This window comes from Salvelinus alpinus, chromosome 16, assembly GCF_045679555.1.
Source record: "Salvelinus alpinus chromosome 16, SLU_Salpinus.1, whole genome shotgun sequence".
NCBI lineage: Eukaryota > Metazoa > Chordata > Actinopteri > Salmoniformes > Salmonidae > Salvelinus > Salvelinus alpinus.
The window spans coordinates 4,301,188-4,327,093 of record NC_092101.1 but is presented as its reverse complement, the minus strand read 5'-3'; the positions used below and the strand labels follow the sequence as shown (position 1 = coordinate 4,327,093).

General features: G+C 41.7%; 1 protein-coding gene across 3 annotated transcripts in view; it reads right to left on the bottom strand.

Annotated features, from left to right (window-relative positions):
* negr1 (neuronal growth regulator 1) overlaps positions 1-25,906 on the bottom strand; it is a 394,158-nt gene that overhangs the window by 67,274 nt on the left and 300,978 nt on the right. The window lies entirely within an intron of this gene.

Genomic DNA, 25,906 nt, shown 5'->3' with positions numbered 1-25,906 from the left:
TTCCTAGAGCCGATCTGTTATCCAACGATTATTATTATTCCTGAATGACAGAGCTTCCGGCTGATGTATAGGATGGGATGCTCCTCGGCTCAGATTTTTTTGGGGAAAATAATGCAGTCACTTCGTAGCTTAGGCCCGCAGTACTCTCGACCGGTCCCGTTGTACAGCGCCATATTTTCCTAACTGAAATTGGCGGAGAGTCAAGCGGAGAATGATACGTTGAAGAGGGAGAGGAATGAGATGGAGTCACAATCCATACCAGGCACACCTGTGAGCTCTGCAACTCCACCTCCTGTTTGTGGAATCTGCAAACAACATGTCCTTGATGAAAATACTTGTCTAAATGCATTATCTCCGTCACCCACACGCACTGCTCTGAGACAAGCATGGGGACTGGTCTTGATGAATCAATGAGATTTTCATTTTCACTGAATCTCCGTTTGGGTATTGGTTAGCCTACAATTAGGGTGTGGAAATGTTAGGATATTTTTGCTCTTCACTTGCAGTCACTTAGTAGCCTACTCCCGACCGGTCACGTTGTACAGCGCCCTGAGGGTTTCATTTTTCTTGGAGTAGAAACAGCACAATATTAATCAAATTAATTAAGCAACATTTCTTAAAATCAATCCCATATACTATGTTCTTACAAAAAAAGGTTTTAAATTCTCTAGTACAGCCAATATTAAAAACAGTCAAACGCTTCTCAAAGATGCCCTCTGGTGGTCAAACTAGCACTAACTAGCATAAATGGCTACAATGGTTGACACTTAACTAACGTGCCATAGAATTGCCCGCAAGCTGTGCTGCAGCACGACACAACTTTTAAAGGAAGAACCACTGTATGCTTTCTTTATTAATTCAAAAAGCTTTTAGACATTACTTCGAAATTACACCCATTTAACTCTGCCAAAGAGTAATCTTGCCAGAGAAGAAAGGTACCTATGGTGTGCTATCTTCTACGTGTAATGTTCAAATTGGCTAGAAAGCTTTATTTTCTGATTTACTGTGGCCTCTATTGTAAGTGTATGGCTTTCTTCAATCATAGCCCTTAATGTACTGACCATTAGAGTCTGAGAAAGGGAATATACCCTTGTGTCTCAATTATAGAGAAAGACTAAATCTCCAGAGCAATCTTGGATGTCTATAAAATAATATGACTATCCATTTTCTGCTTCAGGTCTCACACAGCCTCTGAGCTTGTCTATGGGGCAGAATCACAAAAACATGTCATATGAATCCCATTTTTTAGCTTTCCAATTAAATCAAGATTAATCATTTGAGCAAAAAAAGAAAACAGCAACCAAGTGGTTTGGTATTTTCCAACTTTTTGGCCAACTTTTTGTTCACAGGTACATGTAAGTATGTGTGAGGCTTTGAAAAACACTTGTAACTGTTTTAATCTGACATCAAAAAAGGGAAAAGATGCTGAGACCTGAAAGCAGTACATTGCATGAAGTACTTTGATCTCAGGCGCCGTGATAGAAATGAGAGATATAGAGAGTAAATAAAAGTAATACTTGGGAAGGAAAGTTAATGGCAACAGTATAAAACCAATGTCTACTTTATAACCAATAACTAAAATGAGAAAATGGAACAATGGACTGAGTGAGTTCAGTGACATTCAGGAAAAGAGAAGTGGAAGGGGAGACAGAGCTCAGTCCAAACACCCCCGACCACCACCACACTCATTAACTTCAGGGGGGCACGGTGGGGGAGTCAGAAAAGTTTGTGTAGTAATTGTTTTCCCGGCTTCCTGGGTATTTACCACGGTTTAGTGTGCGGCAGCACGTGAGACTGACAGCACGCTGAAGCCTGCATTTAATGGCCACCGCTCCAGTGGACATCCGGAGTGGGAGAGAAAATCAGAGGGAGAGAGTGCATGTGGGAGAGAGGCACGGATAATAGAGAGTGGGAGAGAGAATAGGAGCGGTCAGGATGATGATCTGGGGGCACAGATTTGTAGCTGCATCCCTCTCTGAATGCTGAGAAAACCAAGGCTGAAAATGTATCTTCACAGGGGTTGAGAGAGGAGAAGGGAGAGAGGAGGACTTAAGCCCATGAAATATGTGTGTATCTGTTTATGTATTTTATATTGGGGGGGGGGGGGGGGGTAGGAAAAACGGTAACTGGCCAATGCTGGAATTTAAAATGTGCTCAGAATCATCCCAGACATAAGAATCTAAGATTTGGGAATACCAAATTAATACCATGTCCATTTGCATTCACTCTCAACAGTTTGTGTTTACAACAATCAGAATATGACTTTGAAAAATCTGAATTTCCATTTTGAGTTACCATTAAAGACAGGATTTCTTATGTTATCATTGGGTGTGGCAAAGGAAGCTTAGGGGCTAGATTCAATCAGAACCACCTTAACCCACGATAACTGACAACTGCATAGCATATGATTGATTTTTGTTAAGTCAACGTCGAGCAATAAGGTGTCGGTTATCGCCGATGTAACTCGAGGTGTAACTGTATTGGAGTTGTTAAATCAGCGAGCAGCTTTTAACTTATCACAAATATTGCCATTGGATGCAGAGTCACATTACCAGAAATATCATGCAGCCGTATTACGAAGTTCAAACACTGAAATGTGTGCTGTAATCTACACCTTGATTAGGCTGACAACGATCCTTATTATTTTGTTTAATCATTTTTCATTTGAGCATCATTATCTTTATATATAGCCTTCACTTTTTTGTTCTGAACTTCTAACGCGGGTAGAAAGGGTGACAATGACTACAAGAGCTGCTGCTCACTGATTTGTCAGCTCCAACACAGTTACACCTCAGACATTGCCCAAACAAAAACAATTAAATGCTATGCATTTTGTCGGTTATCACGGGTTAACGTTGAACTGATTGAATCTAGGCCTTATTCTCTCAAATGTGCTTGTAGAATATGCCACGGTGTATGGTGTGTACCACACTTGGGACAATGGACATTGTCAACACCATCATTTGACAATACCAGCTAGAATACCAGCCAGGCTAGAATACCAATCTAACAACAAAATAAAACGAATGTCTCTTCATTTACTTTCATGAACGAAATTACTTGCAGAGACAGCATTCATTATTCTGTTACGTCAAACCAAGCTACTCCAGCTGGTTATGGCTACCTGTGTCACCGCTGTTCCACGGCCTCGCTGTACTGTACAATTCTAAAATCAAAATAACTGAACTGTCTCTCCCTACTGTCTCCTTTGAATACATGACATACAAATAATCTTGCTCCATCACCACTATCCTTGTCTACCGTCCTCCAAAAGCGAGTAAATCATTCTTGTCTGAACTATCTTAATGACTCACCATTGCTGTCCCAGTCTCTGCTTAGTGTTGCTTGGCAATATGAATATTCACGTGGCCTCATCAAACTCAAAACTTGCCTCTGATTTCATTGCTGTTCCGGACTGTTTCAATATTATCAAATGTCAATTTTCCTACTTGCACTAAAGGAAGCATACTTGACCTCATCTGCTCTCTCTCATATTTCACCCTTCCCTGTTCCCACTGTCTGACCACAAGATACGTCATTTCTCTCTTACCTCATACTCACCCCATAACACTGACAACTGCCTCATCTCCTTCCGCAACATCAAAGCTTTTGACCCCCTCCAACTCTCATGCCATCTGCTCTGCCCTGCCCCTTGAAAATGCCCCCAACTCACCTGATGAACTAGCTGCCCAAATCAATAATGCTCTATCTCTCCCTCAACTCTCTGGCCCTCATCCAAACTAAACCGACTCCTTCTCCTCCTCCCCCCGGTTTACCCTTGAGGTAGGCGCCCTGAAGCAAGCTGGCCGCTGCCTGGAGTGCCGGAAAAGGAAGTCTGAGCTCACTGTCTACGCTGAGGCCTTCAAACTCCACCTCTCCACCTAAATGTTATTTTACTCAACCTTTATTTACCTAGGCAAGTCAGTTAAAAAATCTTATTTACAATAACGGCCTACGCCGGCCAAACCCTAACCCGGACGACGCTGGGCTAATTGTGCGCCGCCCTATGGGACCTACAGAGATGCCCTCAGTGCTGCCAGGTCCACCTACTCCCGGACTCTGTTCTCCACTGTCAGCAAACTACTTCAGCCCCGTGACGACATCTTCTCTACTCACTTCTCTACTCACTCCACTGAACTCTACAACTCTCTCCTTATATCTCAAAGCTCATCATGTCATCCAAAGCTACAAGTTGCTCCCTGGATCCTCTCCCCACTGTTCTCATCAAAGCCTGCCTGCCTGCTTTCTGTCCATATATCACACACATTGTCAACCTCTCCCTTTCCCACATAACTGTCCCGTCTAACTACAAAACAGCTGCAGTCATCTCCATCTTAAAAAAAGCCAGGACTGGACCCCACTATCCTCAATAACTTCCGGCCCATTTCCAACCTCCCCTTCCTTGCCAAGACTCTGGAACGTACTGTTGCCTCCCAATTACAAACCCACCTGCTAATCAACAACCTGTTCAAGCCCCTCCAGTCTGGTTTCCGCCCCCTCCCCAGTACTGAAACTGCACTCCTCAAAGTTATCAATGACCTCAACTCTGCTGATGCTGGTGCCATTAACATCCTGATTCTCCTTGACCTGAGTGCCACTTTTAACACAACAAGTCATCAGATCACAAACCGGACCCACTACATCTCCCTCAATGGCCACACCTCAGCATCAGCGGCAGTTATACAGGGTGTCCCCCTAGGCTCTGTGCTGGGTCCCTTACTCTTCATCATGTACAATCTCCCCCTTGGTCAGATACTCCATCACTTCAACCTTGACTTCCACTGCTATGCTAATGACACCCAGATCTACCTCAGCACCAAATCCGTACTTAACCCACCACTGACCCACATTGAATCCTGCTCCTCTGCAATAAAAACATAGATGCAACAAAACTTCATCAAGCTCAACAGTGATAAAACGTAACTCCTCCTCACAGGCACCAAATAAAATAAAATGTTATTTGTCACATGCACCGAATACAACAGGTGTGGACCTTACAGTGAAATACTTACAAACAAGCCCTAACCAACAATACAGTTTTAAAAATGAAACAAATAAAAAATACCTAAAAAAAATAAGAATAAGAAATAAAAGTCACAAATAATTAAAGAGCAGCAGTAAAAAAACTATAGCAAGGATATTTACAGGGGGTACCGGTAAAGACTCAATGTGCAAGGACTCCGGATATTCAAGGTAATTGAGGTAATATGTACAAGTAGGTAGAGTTATTAAAGTGACAATGCATAGATAATAACAGAGACTAGCAGAAGTGTAAAAGAGGTGGAGGGGCAATGCAAATAGTTTGGGTAGCCATTTGATTACATGTTCAGGAATCTTATGGCTTGGGGGTAGAAGCTGTTTAGAAGCCTCTTGGATCTAGACTTGGCGCTCCGGTACCGCTTGCCATGCGTTAGCAGAGAGAGCAATCTATGACTAGGGTGTCTGGAGTCTTTGACAATTTTTAGGGCCGTCCTCTGACACCACCTGATATAGAGGATCTGTATGGCAAGAATCTTGGCCCCAGTGATGTACTGGGCCATACGCACTCTGTAGTGCCTTGCGGTCGGAGGCCGAGCAGTTGCCATACCAGGCAGTTATGCAACCTGTCGGGATGCTCTACATGGTGCATCTGTAGAACCTTTCGAGGATCTGAGGACACATGACAAATCTTTTCAGTCTCCTGAGGGGGAATAGGCTTTGTCGTGCCCTCTTCACGACTGTGTTGGTGTGCTTGGACCATGTTAGTTTGTTGGTGATGTGGACACCAAGGAACTTGAAGCTCCCAACCTGCTCCACTACAGCCCCGTCGATGAGAATAGGGGTGTGCTCAGTTCTCCTTTTCCTGTAGTCCACAATCATCTCCTTTGTCATGTTGAGGGAGAGGTTGTTGTCCTGGCACCACACGGCCAGGTCTCTGACCTCCTCCCTATAGGCTGTCTCGTCGTTGTCGGTGATCAGGCCTGCCAGTGTTGTGTCATCTGCAAACTTAATGATGGTGTTGGAGTCGAGCCTGGCCGTGCAGTCATGAGTGAACAGGGAGTACAGGAGGGGACTGAGCACACACCCATGAGGGGCCCTCATGTTGAGGATCAGTATGGCGGATGTGTTGATGCCTACCCTTACCACATGGGGGCGGCCCGTCAGGAAGACCAGGATCCAGATGAGTTTAGTCCCAGGGTCCTGAGCTTAGTGATGAGCTTTGAGGGTACTATGCTGTAGTCAAGAATAGCATTCTCACATAGGTGTTCCTTTTGTCCAGGTGTGAAAGGGCAGTGTGGAGTGCAATAGAGATTGCATCATCTGTGGATCTGTTAGGGCGGTTTGCAAATTGGAGTGGGTCTAGGGTTTCTGAGATAATGTTGTTGATGTGAGCCATGACCAGCCTTTCAAAGCACCTCATGGCTACAGATGTGAGTGCTACGGGTCCATAGTCATTTAGGCAGGTTACCTTAGTGTTCTTGGGCACAGGGACTATGGTGGTCTGCTTGAAACATATTGGAAATACAGACTCTGACAGGAGAGGTTGAAAATGTCAGTGAAGACACTTGCCAGTTGGGCAGCGCATGCTCGGAGTACACATCCTGGTAATCCGTCTGGCCTTGTGAATGTTGACCTTTTTAAAGGTCTTACTTACATCGGCTGCGGAGAGAGTGATCACACAGTCGTCCGGAACAGCTTATGCTCTCATGCATGTTTCAGTGTTACTTGCCTCGAAGCGAGCATAGAAGTAATTTAGCTCGTCTAGTAGGTATGTGTCACTGGGCTACTCTCGGCTGTGCTTCCCTTTGTAGTCTGTAATAGTTTGCAAGCCCTGCCACATCTGACGAGCGTCGGAGCCAGTGTAGTACGATTCGATCTTAGTCCTGTATTGACGCTTTGCCTGTTTGATGGTTCGTCGGAGGGCATAGTGGGATTTCTTATAAGCTTCTGGGTTAGAGTCCCACTCAACTGTACAATACATAGTCACTGTGGGGACGATGTCATCGATGCACTTATTGATGAAGCCAGTGACCGATGTGGTGTACTTCTCAATGCCATCGGAAGAATCCCAGAACATATTCCAGTCTGTGCTAGCAAAACAGTACTGTAGCCCAGCATCTGCTTCATCCGACCACTTTTCTATTGACCAAGTCACTGGTGCTCACTGCTTAAATTTTAGCTTGTAAGCAGGAATCAGGAGGATATAATTATGGTCAGATTTGCCAAATGGAGGGTGAGGTAAGTGCGAGGGAGAGCTTTGTGTAGAGTTTTTTTCCCTCAGGTTGCACATTTAACATTTTGGTAAAATGGATTTAAGTTTCCCTGCATTAAAGTCCCCAGCCACTAGGAGCACCGCCTCTGGATTAGCGTTTTCCTGTTCACAAAACCGCTTATGGCGATATACAGCTCATTGAATGCGGTCTTACTGCCAGCATCGGTCTGTGGTGATATGTAGAAAGCTACGAAAAATACAGATAAACTCTCTAGGTAGATAGTGTGGTCTGCAGCTTATCATGAGATACTCTACCTCAGGTGAGCAAAACCTTGAGACTTCCTTAGATAACGTGCACTAGCTGTTTTACAAATATACATAAACCACCAGCCCTTGTCTTACCGCATTTTGCTGTTCTATCCTGCCGATAGAGTGTAAAACCCACCAAATGTATGATGTTCATGTTGTTATTCAGCCACGACTTGGTGAAACATAAGATAGTACAGTGTTTAATGTCCCTTTGGTTGTTTAATCTTACTCGTAGGTCATCAATTTTATTTTTCAATGATTGCATGTTTGCCAATAGAGCGGATGGCAATTGGGTTTTACTTGCTCGCCTACAAATTCTCAGAAGGCAGCCCTACCTCTGTTTCCTTTTTCTCCGTCTTCTCTTCGTGCAATGACGGGGATTTGGGCCTGTTCCCGGGAAAGCAGTATATCGTACTCGTCGGACTCGTTAAAGGAAAAAGCTTCTCCCAGTTCGTGGTGAGTAATCGCTGTTCTGATATCCAGAAGTTATTTTTGGTTATAAGTGACGGTAGCAGCAATATTATGTACAAAATAAGTAAAAAAATAAGTTAAAAACAACACAAAAAATGAACAAAATAACAGAGCAGGAGCACATAAAACGTCAGCCATCCTCTCCGGCACCAAAACTGGCATCATCCTGGACTCCACCATATCCTTGAACTACCACATAAGACAGACTGTCAAATCCTCATTCTACCACCTCTACAACATTTCCCGTTCTTCCACTGAAACCCTCACACTGTACATGCATTCATCTCCTCCCGTCTTGTCTACTGCAAGTCACCACTATCCGGCACCAACTCAAGCCCCCTCCATAAGCTCCAACTGGTTCAAAACTCTGCAGCCTGAATCCTCATCCACACTAAGTCCTGGAAGCACATCACCTCTATCCTCCGTGAACCACTGTCTACCTGTCTCCCAACGCATTGATTACAAGATCCTCCTTCTGACCTACAAAGCTCTTCACCAAATTGACCCCCCACCCCCACCTCTGAGACCTTGATCTCCCCTACCAACCCACACGCGCACTCCATGCCACCACAGTGGACCACCTTGTCAAGTTGCAGAGCTTCGGCGACAGGACCTTCTCCAGGGTTGCTCCTAGGCTCTGGAACTCCCTCCTTCCAACCATACATGACTCGGAGTCCATCACTATCTTCAGTCCCTCCTAAATTACAACCCAACCCTACCCATATATATCACACTTTTTCCCCTCTCTGAGACCACCCCTCTCTTTATTCATGTTTTTGTTTAGTCTGAGTTTATTTTTTTTTACTCCTGTTTTTTGTTTTTCTTTTCATTTCTACAATTGTAAAGCAACTTGGGGTCCTTGAAAAGCAATATATAAGTCCCATGTAATAATATTATTATTATAGCTTTCAGTTAATCTGACTATTCTCTCAAATATTGAATTTATTATTTTATCAATTTTAGTTTGGATCTTCAGTATAGTATGTAATGTTGGTAGGGCATATTATTCAACGCAACATAGCTTCAGCGTGTAAATCAGCTAGAAAGATGCGTCGTCATTGAGTAATTGTCTCTGGCCCCCTCCCAGTCAGGGGGAGTGATGAGCTCTACAGCAGTCTCACAACTCAATCGTTGGTTGAAAACTGTTTTCTGCCCCTCCCAAAAGATAGAATTTGTAGATAATTGGCCATCTTTCTGGGACTCACCCACAAACAGGACCAAGCCTGGCCTGCTGAGGAGTGACGAACTCCATCCTAGCTGGAGGGGTGCTCTCATCTTATCTACCAACATAGACAGGGCTCTAACTTCTCTAGCTCCACAATGAAATAGGGTGGAGGCCAGGCAGCAGGCTGTTAGCCAGCCTGCCAGCTTAGTGGAGTCTGCCACTAGCACAGTCAGTGTAGTCAGCTCAGCTATCCCCATTGAGACCGTGTCTGTGCCTCGACCTAGGTTGGGCAAAACTAAACATGGCGGTGTTCGCCTTAGCAATCTCACTAGAATAAAGACCTCCTCCATTCCTGCCATTATTGAAAGAGATCGTGATACCTCACATTTTAAAATAGGGCTACTTAATGTTAGATCCCTCACTTCAAAGGCAGTTATAGTCAATTAACTTATCACTGATTATAATCTTGATGTGATTGGCCTGACTGAAACATGGCTTAAGCCTGATGAATGTACTGTGTTAAATGAGGCCTCACCTCCTGGTTACACTAGTGACCATATCCCCCATGCATCCCGCAAAGGCGGAGGTGTTGCTAACATTTATGATAGCAAATTTCAATTTACAAAAGAAAAACGACGTTTTCGTCTTTTGAGCTTCTAGTCATGAAATCTAAGCAGCCCACTCAATCACTTTTTATAGCTACTGTTTACAGGCCTCCTGGGCCATATACAGCGTTCCTCACTGAGTTCCCTGAATTCCTATCGGACCTTGTAGTCATAGCAGATAATATTCTAATTCTTGGTGATTTTAATATTCACATGGAAAAGTCCATAGACCCACTCCAAAAGGCTTTCGGAGCCATCATCGACTCAGTGGGTTTTGTCCAACATGTCTCTGGACCTACTCACTGTCACAGTCATACTCTGGACCTAGTTTTGTCCCATGGAATAAATGTTGTGGATCTTAATGTTTTTCCTCATAATCCTGGACTATCGGACCATCATTTTATTATATTTGCAATGGCAACAAATAATCTGCTCAGACCCCAACCAAGGAGCATCAAAAGTCGTGCTATAAATTCACAACCCAAAGATTCCTTGATGCCCTTCCAGACTCCCTCTGCCTACCCAAGGACGTCAGACGACAAAAATCAGTTAACTTCTCTAGGGTAGGGGGCAGCATTCGGAATTTTGGATGAAATGCATGCCCAAATTAAACTGCCTGCTTCTCGGGCCCAGAAGATATGATATGCATATAACCGGTAGATTTGGATAGAAAACACTCTAAAGTTTCCAAAACTGTTAAAAAAGTGTCTGTGAGTATAACAGAACTGATTTTGCAGGCAAAAACCTGAGAAAAATCCATTTAGGAAGTATTTCTTTTTTTGGTTTTGTAGTTTTCTATTCAATGCCATTACAGTATCCATTGATTTAGAACTCAAATTGCAGTTTCTATGCCTTCCACTAGATGTCAACAGTCTTTAGAAATTGTTTCAGGCTTGTATTCTGAAAAATGAAGAAGTAAGAGCAGTCTCAATGAGTCGACCCTAAAGTGTCACAGAGCTTTTTCATGCGCGAGACGGAGAGAGTGCGTTTCTTGTTTACCTTTTAAATTGACAACGTTATTGTCCGGTTGAAATATTATAGATTATTTAGGCTAAAAACAACCTGAGGTTGGAATATAAACATCGTTTGACATGTTTCTATGAACTTTACGGATACAATTTTGATTTTTTTGTCTTCCTGTTTTGACTGCGTTTGAGCCTGTGGATTACTGAAGAAAATGCGCGAACAAAATGGAGGTTTTTGGATATAAAGGGACTTTATCGAACAAAAGGAACATTTATTGAGTAAATTAATGTCTGCTGAGTGCAACCATATGAAGATCATCAAAGGTGAGGGATTAATTTTATCTCTATTTCTGACTTGTGTAACTGTTCTACTTGGCTGGTTACTGTTTGTAATGAATTGTCTAGTGGGTTATGTTCTCAAATAATCGTAAGGTATGCTTTTGCCGTAAAGCATTTTTTAAATCTGACACCGTGGTTGGATTCACAAGAAGTTAATCTTTAAACCTATGTAAAATATGTTTTGTTGTCTGAATTTTTATAATGAGTATTTCTGTATTTGAATTTGGCACCCAGCAGTTTCACTGGCTGTTGAAGAGGTGGGACGCTAACGTCTCACGTACCCAAGAGAGGTTAACCACCTAACTGAGGAACTTAATTTAACCTTGCACAATACCCTAGATGCAGTTGCACCCCTAAAAACTAAAAACATTTGTCATAAGAAACTAGCTCCCTGGTATACAGAAAATACCCGAGCTCTGAAGCAAGCTTCCAGAAAATTGGAACGGAAATGGCGCCACACCAAACTGGAAGTCTTCAGACTAGCTTGGAAAGACAGTACCGTGCAGTATCGAAGAGCCCTCACTGCTGCTTGATCATCCTATTTTTCCAACTTAATTGAGGAAAATAAGAACAATCCTAAATTTATTTTTGATACTGTCGCAAAGCTAACTAAAAAGCAGCATTCCCCAAGAGAGGATGGCTTTCACTTCAGCAGTAATACATTCATGAACTTCTTTGAGGAAAAGATCATGATCATTAGAAAGCAAATTACGGACTCTTCTTTAAATCTGCGTATTCCTCCAAAGCTCACTTGTCCTGAGTCTGCACAACTCTGCCAGGACCTCGGATCAAGAGAGACACTCAAGTGTTTTAGTACTATATCTCTTGACACAATGATGAAAATAATCATGGCCTCTAAACCTTCAAGCTGCATACTGGACCCTATTCCAACTAAACTACTGAAAGAGCTGCTTCCTGTGCTTGGCCCTCCTATGTTGAACATAATAAATGGCTCTCTTTCCAAACTCACTAAAAGTGGCAGTAATAAAGCCTCTCTTGAAAAAGCCAAACCTTGACCCAGAAAATATAAAAAACTATCGGCCTATATCGAATCTTCCATTCCTCTCAAAAATCTTAGAAAAAGCTGTTGCGTAGCAACTCACTACCTTCCTGAAGACAAACAATATATACGAAATACTTCAGTCTGGTTGTAGACCCCATCATAGCACTGAGACTGCACTTGTGAAGGTGGTAAATTACCTTTTAATGGCGTCAGACTGGGGCTCTGCATCTGTCCTCGTGCTCCTAGACCTTAGTGCTGCTTTTGATGTCATCGAACACCACATTCTTTTGGAGAGATTGGAAACCCAAATTGGTCTACACGGACAAGTTCTGGCCTGGTTTAGATCTTATCTGTCGGAAAGATATCAGTTTGTCTGTAAATTTCGGTGTTCCTCAAGGTTCCGTTTTAGGACCACTATTGTTTTCACTATATATTTTACCTCTTGGGGATGTCATTCGAAAACATAATGTTAACTTTCACTGCTATGCGGATGACACACAGCTGTACATTTCAATGAAACATGGTGAGGCCGACCGCAAGGCACTACAGAGGGTAGTGCGTACAACCCAGTACATCACAGGGGCTAAGCTGCCTGCCATCCAGGACCTCTACACCAGGCGGTGTCAGAGGAAGGCCCTACAAATTGTCAAAGACCCCAGCCACCCCAGTCATAGACTGCTCTCTCTACTACCGCATGCCAAGTGGTACCGAAGTGCCAAGTCTAGGACAAAAAGGCTTCTCAACAGTTTTTACCTCCAAGCCATAAGACTCCTGAACAGGTAATCTAATTGCTACCCGAACTATTTGCATTGTGTAACCCCCCCCCCCCCCAACCCCTCTTTTACGCTGCTGCTACTCTCTGTTTATCATATATGCATAGTCACTTTAACTATACATTCATGTACATATGTACATACTACCTCAATTGGCCTGACCAACCAGTGCTCCCGCACATTGGCTAACCGGGCTATCTACATTGTGTCCCGCCACCCACCACCCGCCAACCCCTCTTTACACTACTGCTACTCTCTGTTCATCATATATGCATAGTCACTTTAACCATATATACATGTACATCAGCCTGACTAACCGGTGTCTGTATGTAGCCTCGCTACTTTTATAGCCTCGCTACTGTTTTTCACGGTCTTTTAACTGTTGTTTTTATTAATTTTCTTACCTATTGTTCACCAAATACCTTTTTTTACATTATTGGTTAGAGCCTGTAAGTAAGCATTTCACTGTAAGGTGAAATTGTACCTGTTGTATTTGGCGCACGTGACAAATATACTTTCATTTTATTTGACACAATGTCCCAAGAAGTCCCTAAAAACGTCCTCGGGACATCCATGGAAGTAGACAAACCCTCCAGAGGTCCATGACATAACATCCTGACAACTTTAGGCGACCATTTTGTGATGTCCCGGGGATGTCCTTATGACTCATCATTGTTTAGAGGGAGGGTATTGTTCTATTGAAGAGATCCTATGAAAGATGAGATATTCTATGGAGCCTGAATATCATTTGCTGTTTTCATTTTATTGTTGTATTATGTAAGGGCTCACTGGGGAGTTTTGATTCCGAAACGATTCTTCAAACGTGCGGAATAAAATGGTATCATAAACCCATTCATTGTTGGGGAACACTTTAGACCGGCCGTACAACAGGCCCCAAGTTCAGTGGGGATAAATAACCCGTGGTCTATTTCTGCCTGCAAAGGATCTAGATGTGAAGTATGATATATGTCATGCCATCTGCTTATCAGCCCCTTCCAGAGAGGAATCTGGTTTTAGCATGGCGCAAAATGAAGGTCAGGTAGTACCTCTTAACAAATCATAGAGGGGATTTTGGATCTCGCCAAACCTGATACGCCATATACAGTATCTGATAAGCGAAGCTGAAATGCATCACCAAAACGGATTACCCTCAGATAGCCCACTGTGCACTACTATCCAGTGCATGCTGGGTAAATAGGTGTGTGGATGTTTATGGCTAAGGCTGTTATTAAAAACAATTAGCAGGGATTATAGACAGACACTTGTCCCCTTCTTTGCATTGAAGTAAATGAGTCCACAAGGAATGAACATTCAATGTAAGAAAACCTTAATAAACCTTAATAAATGGGGTGTACTCCAATATTATATACATAAAAAAATAAGGAATTGATTCTATCTGCCAGATAGATGCATCTCGTAGCAAAAGCATATCTAGTAACACTATCATATCAAAATAAGCTTACAAACAGTTAAAATATAATTGTTACATACTGTAAGTGCTGAACGAGGTAAGTACACTGGGAAATGTACTTTGTGCCATGCAGCGAAACACAAATCCATCACCAGTATTCATGTTCTTCCTCCTGCTTCACTTCAAATCTAAGAATCCAACCTCATCCTCAATGTGTACCCACAACTCACCAGTGGTGTAAAAATACTTTAAAGTAGTACTTAAGTAGCTATTGGGGGTATCTTTACTATACTATAGTATATATATTTATATTTTTGACAACTTTTACTTTTATTTCACTACATTCTTAAAGAAAATAATGTACTTATTACTCCATACATTTTCCCTGACACCCAAAAGTACTTGTTACATTTTGAATGCTTAGCAGGACAGGAAAATGGTCCAATTCACACACTTATCAAGAGATCTATCTGGTGGACTCACTAAACACATATGCTTCGTTTGTAAATTATGTTGGAGTGTGCCCCTGGCTATCCGTAAATTATAAAACAAAAAAACAGTGCCGTCTGGTTTGCCTAAAATAAGTTATTTGAAATCATTTATACTTTTGCTTTAGATACTGAAGTACATTTTAGCAATTACATTTACTTTTGATACTGAAGTATATTTAAAACCAAATACGTTTAGACTTTTACTCAAGTAGGGAGATTTACTACTTTTACTTGAGTCATTTTCTATTAAGGTATCTTTACTTTTACTTAAGTATGACAATTGGGTACCTTTTCCACCACTGCAACTTACTGAAAAAATCCCCCATCCTTATAAAAACACTTCTTCCCTGGGTGTGCTCAAGAGCTCTGCCATGGGTGATTTAAAGCCTCCAGTCACTGCAGGGAGAGGGAGAGGGGAAATCTCTGCTGCTGCGCAAAGATACAAGGGATGAAAAAAAAGCAGCCTTTCATAATCTGGCACATTATTCGATTGGACTTTCCAGAGTTTCAGATTACAATTCTGCTGAGTTGAAAGTGCCTGAAAAGGACTAACGATGAGGAGATGTGTGAACAAATGTAAGCTCAAGAGGGCTGCAATGTGTTATGCAACTGCAATGCACAGTGATTATGATTATTCATCTGACTGACTACATCTAAAAGTGAATTTAAGGACATTGGTATCTGGCTCATAAAATGACACCTCAGAAATCCAATATTACTCTGTTAGTTTCCATTTTATGCTGCATAAAATCAGATGAAATTGTGGTGAAAATTAAGTACCCACAGAGTCACAATACATACATCAATGACGAAGCCAAACCTACTTTAATAGATTATCTCCTTTTCGTTCCAACACGACTGAGAGCCTGTGAGTGTCTTCTGATGTTTTAAAGCCTGCTTTGGTCAGAATGACACAGTATTTGTGCTCTGGTCAGAATGTATTTGCAATGATCAGTATTCAAGTGATGTGGACGTGTAGCATATGTTGAACCATACTGTATGTTTTCAGTACAGTGCAAGGTGTTAGAATGCACTGCTGCAAGGCCCAGGAGTAAAAAAATACACATCCTGAATAGCAAAAGAGTGAACATTTCATTAAAAACTGCTTTAGCCTCACTCATTTAAAGACAAAATGGAAAGTTCCAAGACCAACAAGCTGAGCTTCAAGACCTACACAAACATAAATTAAGACATTTCTGAGCAACTGCTATTTTTGGTGCCTGGGATGTGATAATTTGATGTTCTGCTGGGGGAAAAAACTGCCAAAAATGAAGATGTTATACCATTGCTGAATGTGATACCAAATGTATAATGATCTAGTGGACCAAATGCTAAGAAATTATATAATGCTAATACCTATCTCTGTATTTCTATAAATTAATCTTTAGAGATTAATCAAGCAATTGATCATTTTGTTGACTAAACTTTTGAGAAAATAATAGGTACATGTTATTCTCCTCATTTGTAGCATATTCTGATAACACATGCATCATTTATGTCAAAACCTTTGTTGTGCAAGATATATTGTACTTGAATCCAATCAGCAAAATACATATGATGAGTTTAGGATTAAGTTATCAAATGCTTCAGTGATGGAAAGTAAACAACTGGATAAGACATTCTCTCATTTGAAATAGATGCAATCATTCAAAAAGCAAATGAGGTGGGTTTCAAAACAGGGCTAAAAGTGCTAATAAGCTTACCCCATCACAAGTATTTGTTATTATTTACAAAGTGCTGGCCAAGAGAGAATATTGGATTGGGAAAATGAGAGAAATGGCAAGTCGTTTGTTCATTAGAGATGGTGTCATGTGCAGTGGTACATCAACCTCATGCACCCTCTGGGCCTAGTATGCAACATGATCAGATAATGAGTTGGGTGCTTGGGAGAAGGAACACCTACAGTCACCTCACTTCCAAAGAAGACATTACTCCAATTCCAGACCTACATTACCCACGTATCATTTGATTAGAGAAGCTTTACATACTTACTGAAATCATTTGATGAGAACAGCTTTCTGTGCCCATAGGGAGCAGGGTGAGTGACTTTGGAATTTTGGAAAAGCCAATGAGGAATATTGAACAGGGTGGACTTTACCACTTTGATGGACTACACCACAATTCAGTGTAAATCCCCATCTCCCTACAACTTGCGAAGTTGAAATAAGGATATTTAGCTTGATGTGCTACGCCGGGTAATTCATTGTATTGTAGGGCAGACCGACCCTGGGTATTCTCTGTTTATTTCCATGCCCCACCAAATGTGCTTGTATCATTCAAGTAGGGACGGATTGAGTTAAAAATCACAAATCGCTGTCTTTTCAATAGTTGCTACATCATGGCTCGCCTCGTCAGAAAATAGATACATGGTTTGTGGCTTACTCCGAGTCATTACCAAGACACATAAACCTTCATGGAGTCGTTAATCATGCTTTTCCTGTAGATCCATAGCCTATCTGGGGGAGGGTCAAAGGAATGTTAGTTATTTACCTTTATTTCAACAGGGAAGTCATATTGAGACTAAAGTCTCTTTTACAAATGATCCCTGCACCATACAAAAACAAGTATAGATAAACATACAGGCAAGTATAGATAAACATACATATTAAAATACACATTAAGATCCATAACACAGTCAATTAAAACAAACACATTATTCATTATAAAAATCCTGTGTCGGTCGTCTGCATTGCCCTAGGGACTTTTAAAAGCATCCAATCAAAACGTATTTTGGAGATTATTCCAAACATTGGGTGCAAGTAAATTAAAGGCGAATTTACTGAACTCTGTAGACACCAGAGGAGTCTCCAAAGTTAACCAACCCTGTGAACGGGTTTGATAACTTGTCATGTTAAATCTTAACAGTGATGTCAGGTAAGTGGGAAGCTTATGGAGCAGTAGTGTAATGATGTGATGTACGTGACTTTAAGCCATGGATCCAAGAGTCATGATACTATTATGATACCCTTGCATAAAGTAATAGTCTGATTATGTCAGAAATGGTCAGAATGATGTACAGTGCATTCGGAAAGCATTCAGACCCCTTGACTTTTCCCACATTTTGTTAGGTTACAGTCTCATTCTAAAATTGAATAAAAATGACATTCATTTTTAATCTACACACGTTACCCCCTAATGACAAAGCAAAAACAGGGTTTTAGAAATGTTTGCTAATTTATTTAAAAAAAAATAATAACTGAAAATGTACATTTACATAAGTATTCAGACCCTTTACTCAGTACTTTGTTGAAGCGCCTTTGCCACCTTTGGTATCTTCTCTTCAGATCCTCTCAAGCTCTGTCGGGTTGGATGGGGAGCGTTGCTGTACAGCTATTTTCAGGTCTCTCCAGAGATGTTCGATCGGGTTTAAGTCCGGGCTCTGGCCACTCAAGGACATTCAACGACGTTTCCCGAAGCCACTCCTGCGTTGTCTTGGCTGTGTGCTTAGGGTTGTTGTCCTGTTGCAAGGTGAACTTACGCCCGAGTGTGAGGTCCTGAGCGTTCTGGAGCTGGTTTACATCAAAGATCTCTCTGTACTTTGCTACGTTCATCTTTCCCTCAATCCTGACTAGTCTCCCAGTCCCTGCCTCTGAAAAACATCTCCACAGCATGATGCTGCCACCACCATGCTTCACCATAGGGATGGTACAAGGTTTCCTCCAGACATGACGCGTGGCATTCAGGCCAAAGAGTTCAATCTTGGTTTCATCAGACCAGAGAATCTTGTTTCTAATGGTCTGAGAGTCTTTTGGCCAACTCCAAGCAGGCTGTCATGTGCCTTTTACTGAGGAGTGGCTTCTGTCTGGCCACTCTACCATAAAGGCCTGACCGGTGGAGTGTTGCAGAGCTCTCTCAGAATGACCATCGAGTTCTCGGTCACCTTCCTGATCAAGGCCATTCTCCCCCGATTGCTCAGTTTGGCTGGGCAGACAGCTCTAGGAAGAGTCTTGGTGGTTCCAAACTTCTTCCATTTAAGAATTATGGAGGCTAATGTGTTCTTGGAGACCGTCAATACTGCAGAAATGTTTTGGTACCCTTCCAGAGATCTGTGCCTCAACACAATCCTGTCTCGGAGCTCTATGGACAATTCCTTCGACCTCATGGCTTGGTTTTTGCTCTGACTTGCACTGTCAACAGTGGGACCTTAGACAGGTATGTGCCTTTCCACATAATGTCCAATAAATTGAATTTACCTTAATTGAAGGTGGACTCCAATGTAGTTGTAGAAACATCTCAAGGATGATCAATGGAAACAGGATGCACATGAGTTCAATTTCGAGTCTCATAGCAAAGTCTCAATACTAGATTTTAATACATTTGTAAACATTTCTAATAACCTGTTTTCACTTTGTCATTATGGGGAATTGTGTGTAGATTGCTGAGGATTTTTATGTATTTAATATATTTTTGAATAAGGCTGTAACGTAACAAAATGTGGAAAAAGTCAAGAGCACTGTATGTAATAGTAAAGATTATTCAGAGCAAAAAGGGACCAAAAACTGGTAAATTGAAGAAAGAAACAATGTGAGAATGTTCTCCGTTTTGCATCTGTTTATCTTCGGACTTTAATTTAGATGCTAATGAACAAAAAACCTGGAAGTCTTGATCGTATTCATAGAATATATAAAAATATACACTATATAGAAAAGTATGTGGACACCCCTTCAAGTTAGTGAATTCGGCTATATCAGCCACACCCATTGCTGACAGGTGTATAAAATTGAGCACACAGCCATGCAATCTCCATAGACAAACGTTGGCAGTAGAATGGCCCGTACTGAAGAGCTCAGTGGCTTTCAACGTGGCACTGTCATAGGATGCCACCTTTCCAACAAGTCAGTTCGTCAAATGTCTGCCCTTCTAGAGCTAACCCGGTGAACTGTAAGTGCTGTTATTGTGAAGTGGAAACATCTAGGAGCAGCAACGCGTCAGCCGCAAAGTGGTAGGACACACAAACTCACAGAACGGGACCGCCAAGTGCTGAAGCGTGTAAAAATCGTCTGTCCTTGGTTGCAACACCTACTACTGGTGTTCACATTCCTATTGGTCATGTAGTATATATATATATATATATATACCCTCTATAATATGTATGTACAATATAGATAACAGATTCTACCATTCTGAAAAACAAGACATGCGGGACACAGAACCCTGCAAACAATAATTAGTCACGAAATGGTTGCCTAAAGTCGTCAGGAAGTTGTGTCATGGTCCCCTGGAGGTTTTGTCCAGTTCCAGGATAGTCCCCTTGAGAACGTTTCCTTGGGACCATCACACAATGTTCTTAGAATGTTCTCAGAATACCTAGGATAGGATAAAGTAATCCTTCTGACCCCCCCCCCCCCCCTTAAAAGATTTAGATGCACTATTGTAAAGTGGTTGTTCCACTGGATGTCATAAGGTGAATGCACCAATTTGTAAGTCGCTCTGGATAAGAGCGTCTGCTAAATGACTTAAATGTAAATGTAAATGTAGTTGGAAAACGTTGCACCAAAACCCTAAAGGGACCTAATGGGAACGTCGCCGAATCTCCTCAGGGTTTCCCCTGTTTGCTGGGAACATTGTATGTCTCAAAATATTTGGAATGATGCTTGTTAAGCGGTCTATGATTTATGAAAGAAGTAAAAGGAGAAGCTTATCCTATCATCTTAGCTTCTATATTTGTTCAAACGGCACTACGGATCTACACTGAGTATACCAAACATTATGAACACCTGCCTAATATTGACTTGAAAAAAAAACCTGCAGTGTTGCAGTTCTTGACACAAACCGGTGCGCACTTGCTCTCAATAACTCAGGCCCTGGCGGCATTCTGCCTTTCCTGTAATGAACTGGGATTCATGATCGAGGGATAGGTTAGTATTAGCTAGCTAGCAGTAGGGGCTTCATCTGCTACTAGTGCTAAAACACCATGCCTGTTCTCATAAAAGTCTATTGTGCATTTTCTAGGGTGAAAAAAAATTAAGGATTGTACTTGTCCAGCCTGAGTACAAGTTTTTTTTGCTAACATGCTACAAATACGTGTCAGCAAGCATTCAGCAATGTAACATTACACAGCTGGTTGCATATTAGCGTCACTAGCCTGAATCTATTCTGTACTTACAGTCACTCTATTAATTGAATTACTTCTGTATGTTTATTGAGTGATCGTATTTTATTTAATTCACAGGCTACTTACAAAACCTGGTGCATTTGTCATTCAGCAGTGTTGTGGGAACCGCCCCACCCCCTACCATTACAGGTGCAGAAGGCTGAGGCAGTATGCGGCCAGGCACCAGTCCCACTTCAGGTTGGTCACATTTGATCTGGTCATAGGTCAAAATACTTTCACTGTCCTGGAATTCACCTAACAACCATTGATAATGTTCTCATGACTTGGACTCGAGTCAGACTCAAGTCACAAATATGATGGCTTGCAACTCGACTTTGACTTCAACACCAATGACTCGTGACTTAACTTGGACTTGAGCCTTATGACTCGACCTGACTTGATACACTCCCCAAGGCCAAATCTAAAGAATTATGCTATTAAAAAAAGTGGGCAGCGCATCAACTCTTCATTTAACGGATTACAGTTTGAATCGGACAGCAGCCAATCAAATTGTGCCAGCTGACAAAAAGTTGCGCGTGGTTGAGCAGAGGAACGTCGGCGGGTGAATTCAGATGGAGCCCTTGGAAAGATGATACCCCAAATTATTATTTTCGGATATAAAGACCATGCTGAGGTCAACAGAAAACAGATTGCAACTTGCAAAACATGCGGGAAGAAAATTACAAACGGAGGAGCAACAACTTCCAACTTTGTTCAACATTTGAAGCTGCACAAAGAACGATAGGTCCTGGCTAGTATAGCCGACAGCTATATATAACTTTGTTAGTGCAGCATGTAGGCTAACGTAACATTAAATCAATGAGCCTCCACACAGTCAGTCATTGCACCCAAGATTGCGCTACAACTGGCTAGTGCTAAGACTTGAGACTTACTTGTGACTTGTAAAACAATTACTTGGTCCCACCTCTGTTTCTCAGTGCTGTGTGTATCAACTCTACCTTGTAGAGACGGTTTGGAGAGATGATGCACATCTCTCCTGGTTTGGAGTGTCATACACTCCATCCCTCCTGCCATCTGACTGCACCTGTTCATAATCTGTAATACATTACATACACCGAAGGGACTTGAAGACAGAACCTCACCCAAAGAGCTGTGCATGTCAGAAATACAGTGTAGACATTGTTAATGTTATAAATTACTATTGTAGACGGAAACGGCAGATTTTTTATGGAATATCTACATAGGCGTACAGAGGCCCATTATCAGCAAACATCACTCCTGTGTTCCAATGGCACGTTGTTAGCTAATCCAAGTTTATCATTTTAAAAGGCTAATTGATCATTAGAAAAACCTTTTGCAATTGTTAGCACAGCTGAAAACTGTTGATCTGATTAAAGAAGCAACAAAACTGGCCTTCTTTAGACTAGTTGAGTATCTGGAGCGTCACCATTTGCGGGTTCGATTACAGGCTCAAAATGGCCAGAATCAAATAACTTTCTTCTGGAACCCGTCAGTCTATTCTTGTTCTGAGAATTGAAGGCTATTCCATGTGAGAAACTGCCAAGAAACTGAAGATCTCGTACAACTCTGTGTACTACTCCCTTCACAGAACAGCACAAACTGGACCTAACCAGAATCGAAAGAGGAGTGGGAGGCCCCGGTGCACAACTGAGCAAGAGGACAAGTACATTAGAGTGTCTAGTTTGAGAAACAGACGCCTCACAAGTCCTCAAATGACAGCTTCATTAAAAAGTATCCGCAAATCACCAGTCTCAACATCAACAGTGAAGAGGTGACTTCAGGATGCTGGCCTTCTGGCAGAGTTGCAAAGAAAAAGCCATATCTCAGACTGGCAAATAAATAGAAAAGATTAAGACGGGCAAAATAACACAGACCCTGGACAGAGGAAGATTGGAAAAAAGTGTTATGGACAGACAAATCTCAGTTTGAGGTGTTCGGATCACAAAGAAGAACATTTGTGAGACGCAGAAAAAATGAAAACATGCTGGAGGAGTGCTTGACACCATCTGTCAAGCATGGTGGAGGCAATGTGATGGTCTGGGGGTGCTTTGGTAGTGGTAAAGTGGGAGATTTGTACAGGGGAAAAGGGATCTTGAAGAAGGAAGGCTTACACTCTATTTTGCAACGCCATGCCATACCCTGTGGACGTTGCTTAATTCAAGCCAATTTCCTCCCTCAACAGGACAATGACCCAAAGCATAGCTCCAAACTATGAAATAACTATTTAGGGAAGAAGCAGTCAGCTGGTATTCTGTCTATAATGGAATGGCCAGCACAGTCACCGGATCTCAACCCTATTGAGCTGTTGTGGGAGCAGCTTGACTGTATGGTACGTAAGAAGTGCCCATCAAGCCAATCCAATTTATGGGAAGTGCTTCAGGAAGCATGGGATGAAATCTCTTCAGATTACCTCAACAAATAGACAACTAGAATGCCAAAGGTCTACAAGGCTGTAATTGCTGCAAATGGAGGATTCTTTGAAGAAAGCAAAGTTTGAATTTCAATTAAAACAAATTTTTTATAACCTTGTCAACTTCTTGACTATATTTCATATTCATTTTGCAACTAATTTCATGTATGTTTTCATGGAAAACAAGGACATTTCTAAGTGACCCCAAACTGCTGAACGGTAGTGTATATGTTTAATCCATTTTGAATTTGAACATTTACACATTTTCTACTACTTATCAACTAATTTTAACATCCCAGTGTAGTCAAAAACATGTGTTTTATATATTTTTCAACAGTATGAGTTCGGAATAATACTGTGAAATTGTGAAAAGGATAATGCCCTTTTTAGTGTAAGAGTTGTTGGAAAAGGCCACCTGAAATCAAATTTGTCATATGCGGCGAATAAAAGAGGTGTAGACCTTACAATGAAATGCTTACTTACAAGCCCTTAATCAACAATGCAGTTAAAGAAATAGAGTTGATAAAATATTTACTATATAAACTAAAGTAAAATGAATATAATCAATCAAAAAGTAACACAATATATGTACATAACAATAACGAGGCTATATACAGGGGGTACTGGTACCGAGTCAATGTGCGGGGGTACAGGATAGTCGAGGTAATTTGTAAAGTTACTATGCATAGATAATAAACAGCGAGTAGCAGCAGTGTAAAAACACAGGGGGGGGGGGGGGTTTAGGGAGGTTCAATGTAGTCCGGGAAGCTAGCTGATTAGTTGTTCAGCAGTCTTATGGCTTGGGGGTAGAAGCTGTTAAGGAGCCTTTTGGTCCTAGACTTGGCGCTCCGGTACCGCTTGCCGTGCGGTAGCAGAGAGAACAGTCTATGGCTTGGGTGACTGGAGTCTTTGACAATTTGGTAAATGAATTAATAGACCAATAAGAAAGAGAGTTCCAAACTCTGCCAATAACAGCTAGTTTTCAGTTTTCCCCTCCCCACTCAGACCACTCTCAGACAGCCCTAGAAAAATTCCTGCTTGAGAAATTGCTCTTTACTAAGAAGCTATTTTGGTTTATTTTTGACCATTTTAATTGAAAACAATCACAGAAATTGCTACCCATAAATGATTTGATATTGAGATAAAAATGGCTGCATTAACATTTCAGTGCATACTGTCGCGGTACTCAAACAAGACAGAGTGATATTCAAGTACTGGACCGACCATTTAATATCATTGCCACAGCCATGCGGTGTCATACTGTACTGTCACTAACCTATAGGAAGAGGTCAACTGTAGAGCACATTTCACAAATCTCATGTAGAAAACATTAGCCAATGTGTTGTCTGCAAAAAAGGTAATTAACCCTTTTATTGACATTTCAGTGTTGTTTAAGAAGGCAATGTGTTGTGGGCCTGGGCTGCCACGACCATGCAATTTACTTTGTATATTAGATAGTCGTGTTGACCATTTTTACTTTAACTTTCATAATTTGAGCATGTCATTTGAGACCAAGCAAGAATGCAGTCCTAAATGAGCATCAATGGTATTACAAGGGAATCATTCAATCGTTTAATCTACATGTTCGATGATGTTTAGCATCAATTTAGCATCAATTGTTTCCTGTTTGACATCTCTAAATTACAACAAATGTGATACCCTACATGGACCATTCCCCCACTCCTCCTTTGTGCAGCTGACAGAAGATATTTACATATCTTCAACCTAATTAACAGACATGGTTAAATGAGTTGGAGGCTACCTGTTGCCAGGAATCTAAAACAATTGCCTATGCCAAGCTGCTCAGCTAGGGCACTGCAAACAAAATACTAAAAAATAAAATGTGGAACTTGGAACAAAACAAGAACAATGGGACGTCGAGTTCATTTATCTCCACAATTGATAGCACTGGTGTTGCGTTGGACCATGAAATTGCCATTTGTTCTGCAAGCATTACATAAAATGAGAGTTCGGGGCTATGTGTTGTCAGAGAGCAGGATTTTACTTGCAATTTGACAAAATCCCCATGGAGATCCATTTCAAGTAAAAATGGAAGGGATGCAGGAGAGTACATGCTCATACAGAGCCACGTCTCCAGAATGGAACATGAAACGATTGGCAAATCCATGATGCAGGATGAAAAACTCTGGATAGCGCTGAGTAGATTTATCATGCAATGTCACTCGCCACTCGCGTCTGTGCATGTGTGTGTGTATGCGAGCGGGGTGTGAGTATGTGTGCAAACAGTATTAAGCAAAAATAATGTAACCAACGTGAGAGATTACATTCTGCGACTTGCTTAAAACCATAAGAGAGGGAGAAAAGACGGCCTGGCAAAGGGATTATTCCGAGCTGTAATTTGAAAGCAACAGAAGGAGAGTGGAAAAACACCTGCCACATTGACAGCAACAGGTTAGAGAGGCGGCAGCAGCAGAGCCCGGCTGCTTCTGGAAGGAGAGAAACGGAGACAGAGCCACTGCACAGAGCAAACAACAAACTAACAGGGTCCTTTCACTGACATCCTGCCCTTCATGCAGACTGTACTTAGCTAGCATAGGGGGAGGGATGAAGAAGCCAGAGTAAAGCCATCAGCAAAAGGAAACGCATCGGTCCCAGAGCCATATGTAACAGTCACTTTTATGATGCCACTACGCTCCAAAGGAGAGAGAGTAAAAGAGGTGGGGGTGTGCAATGAG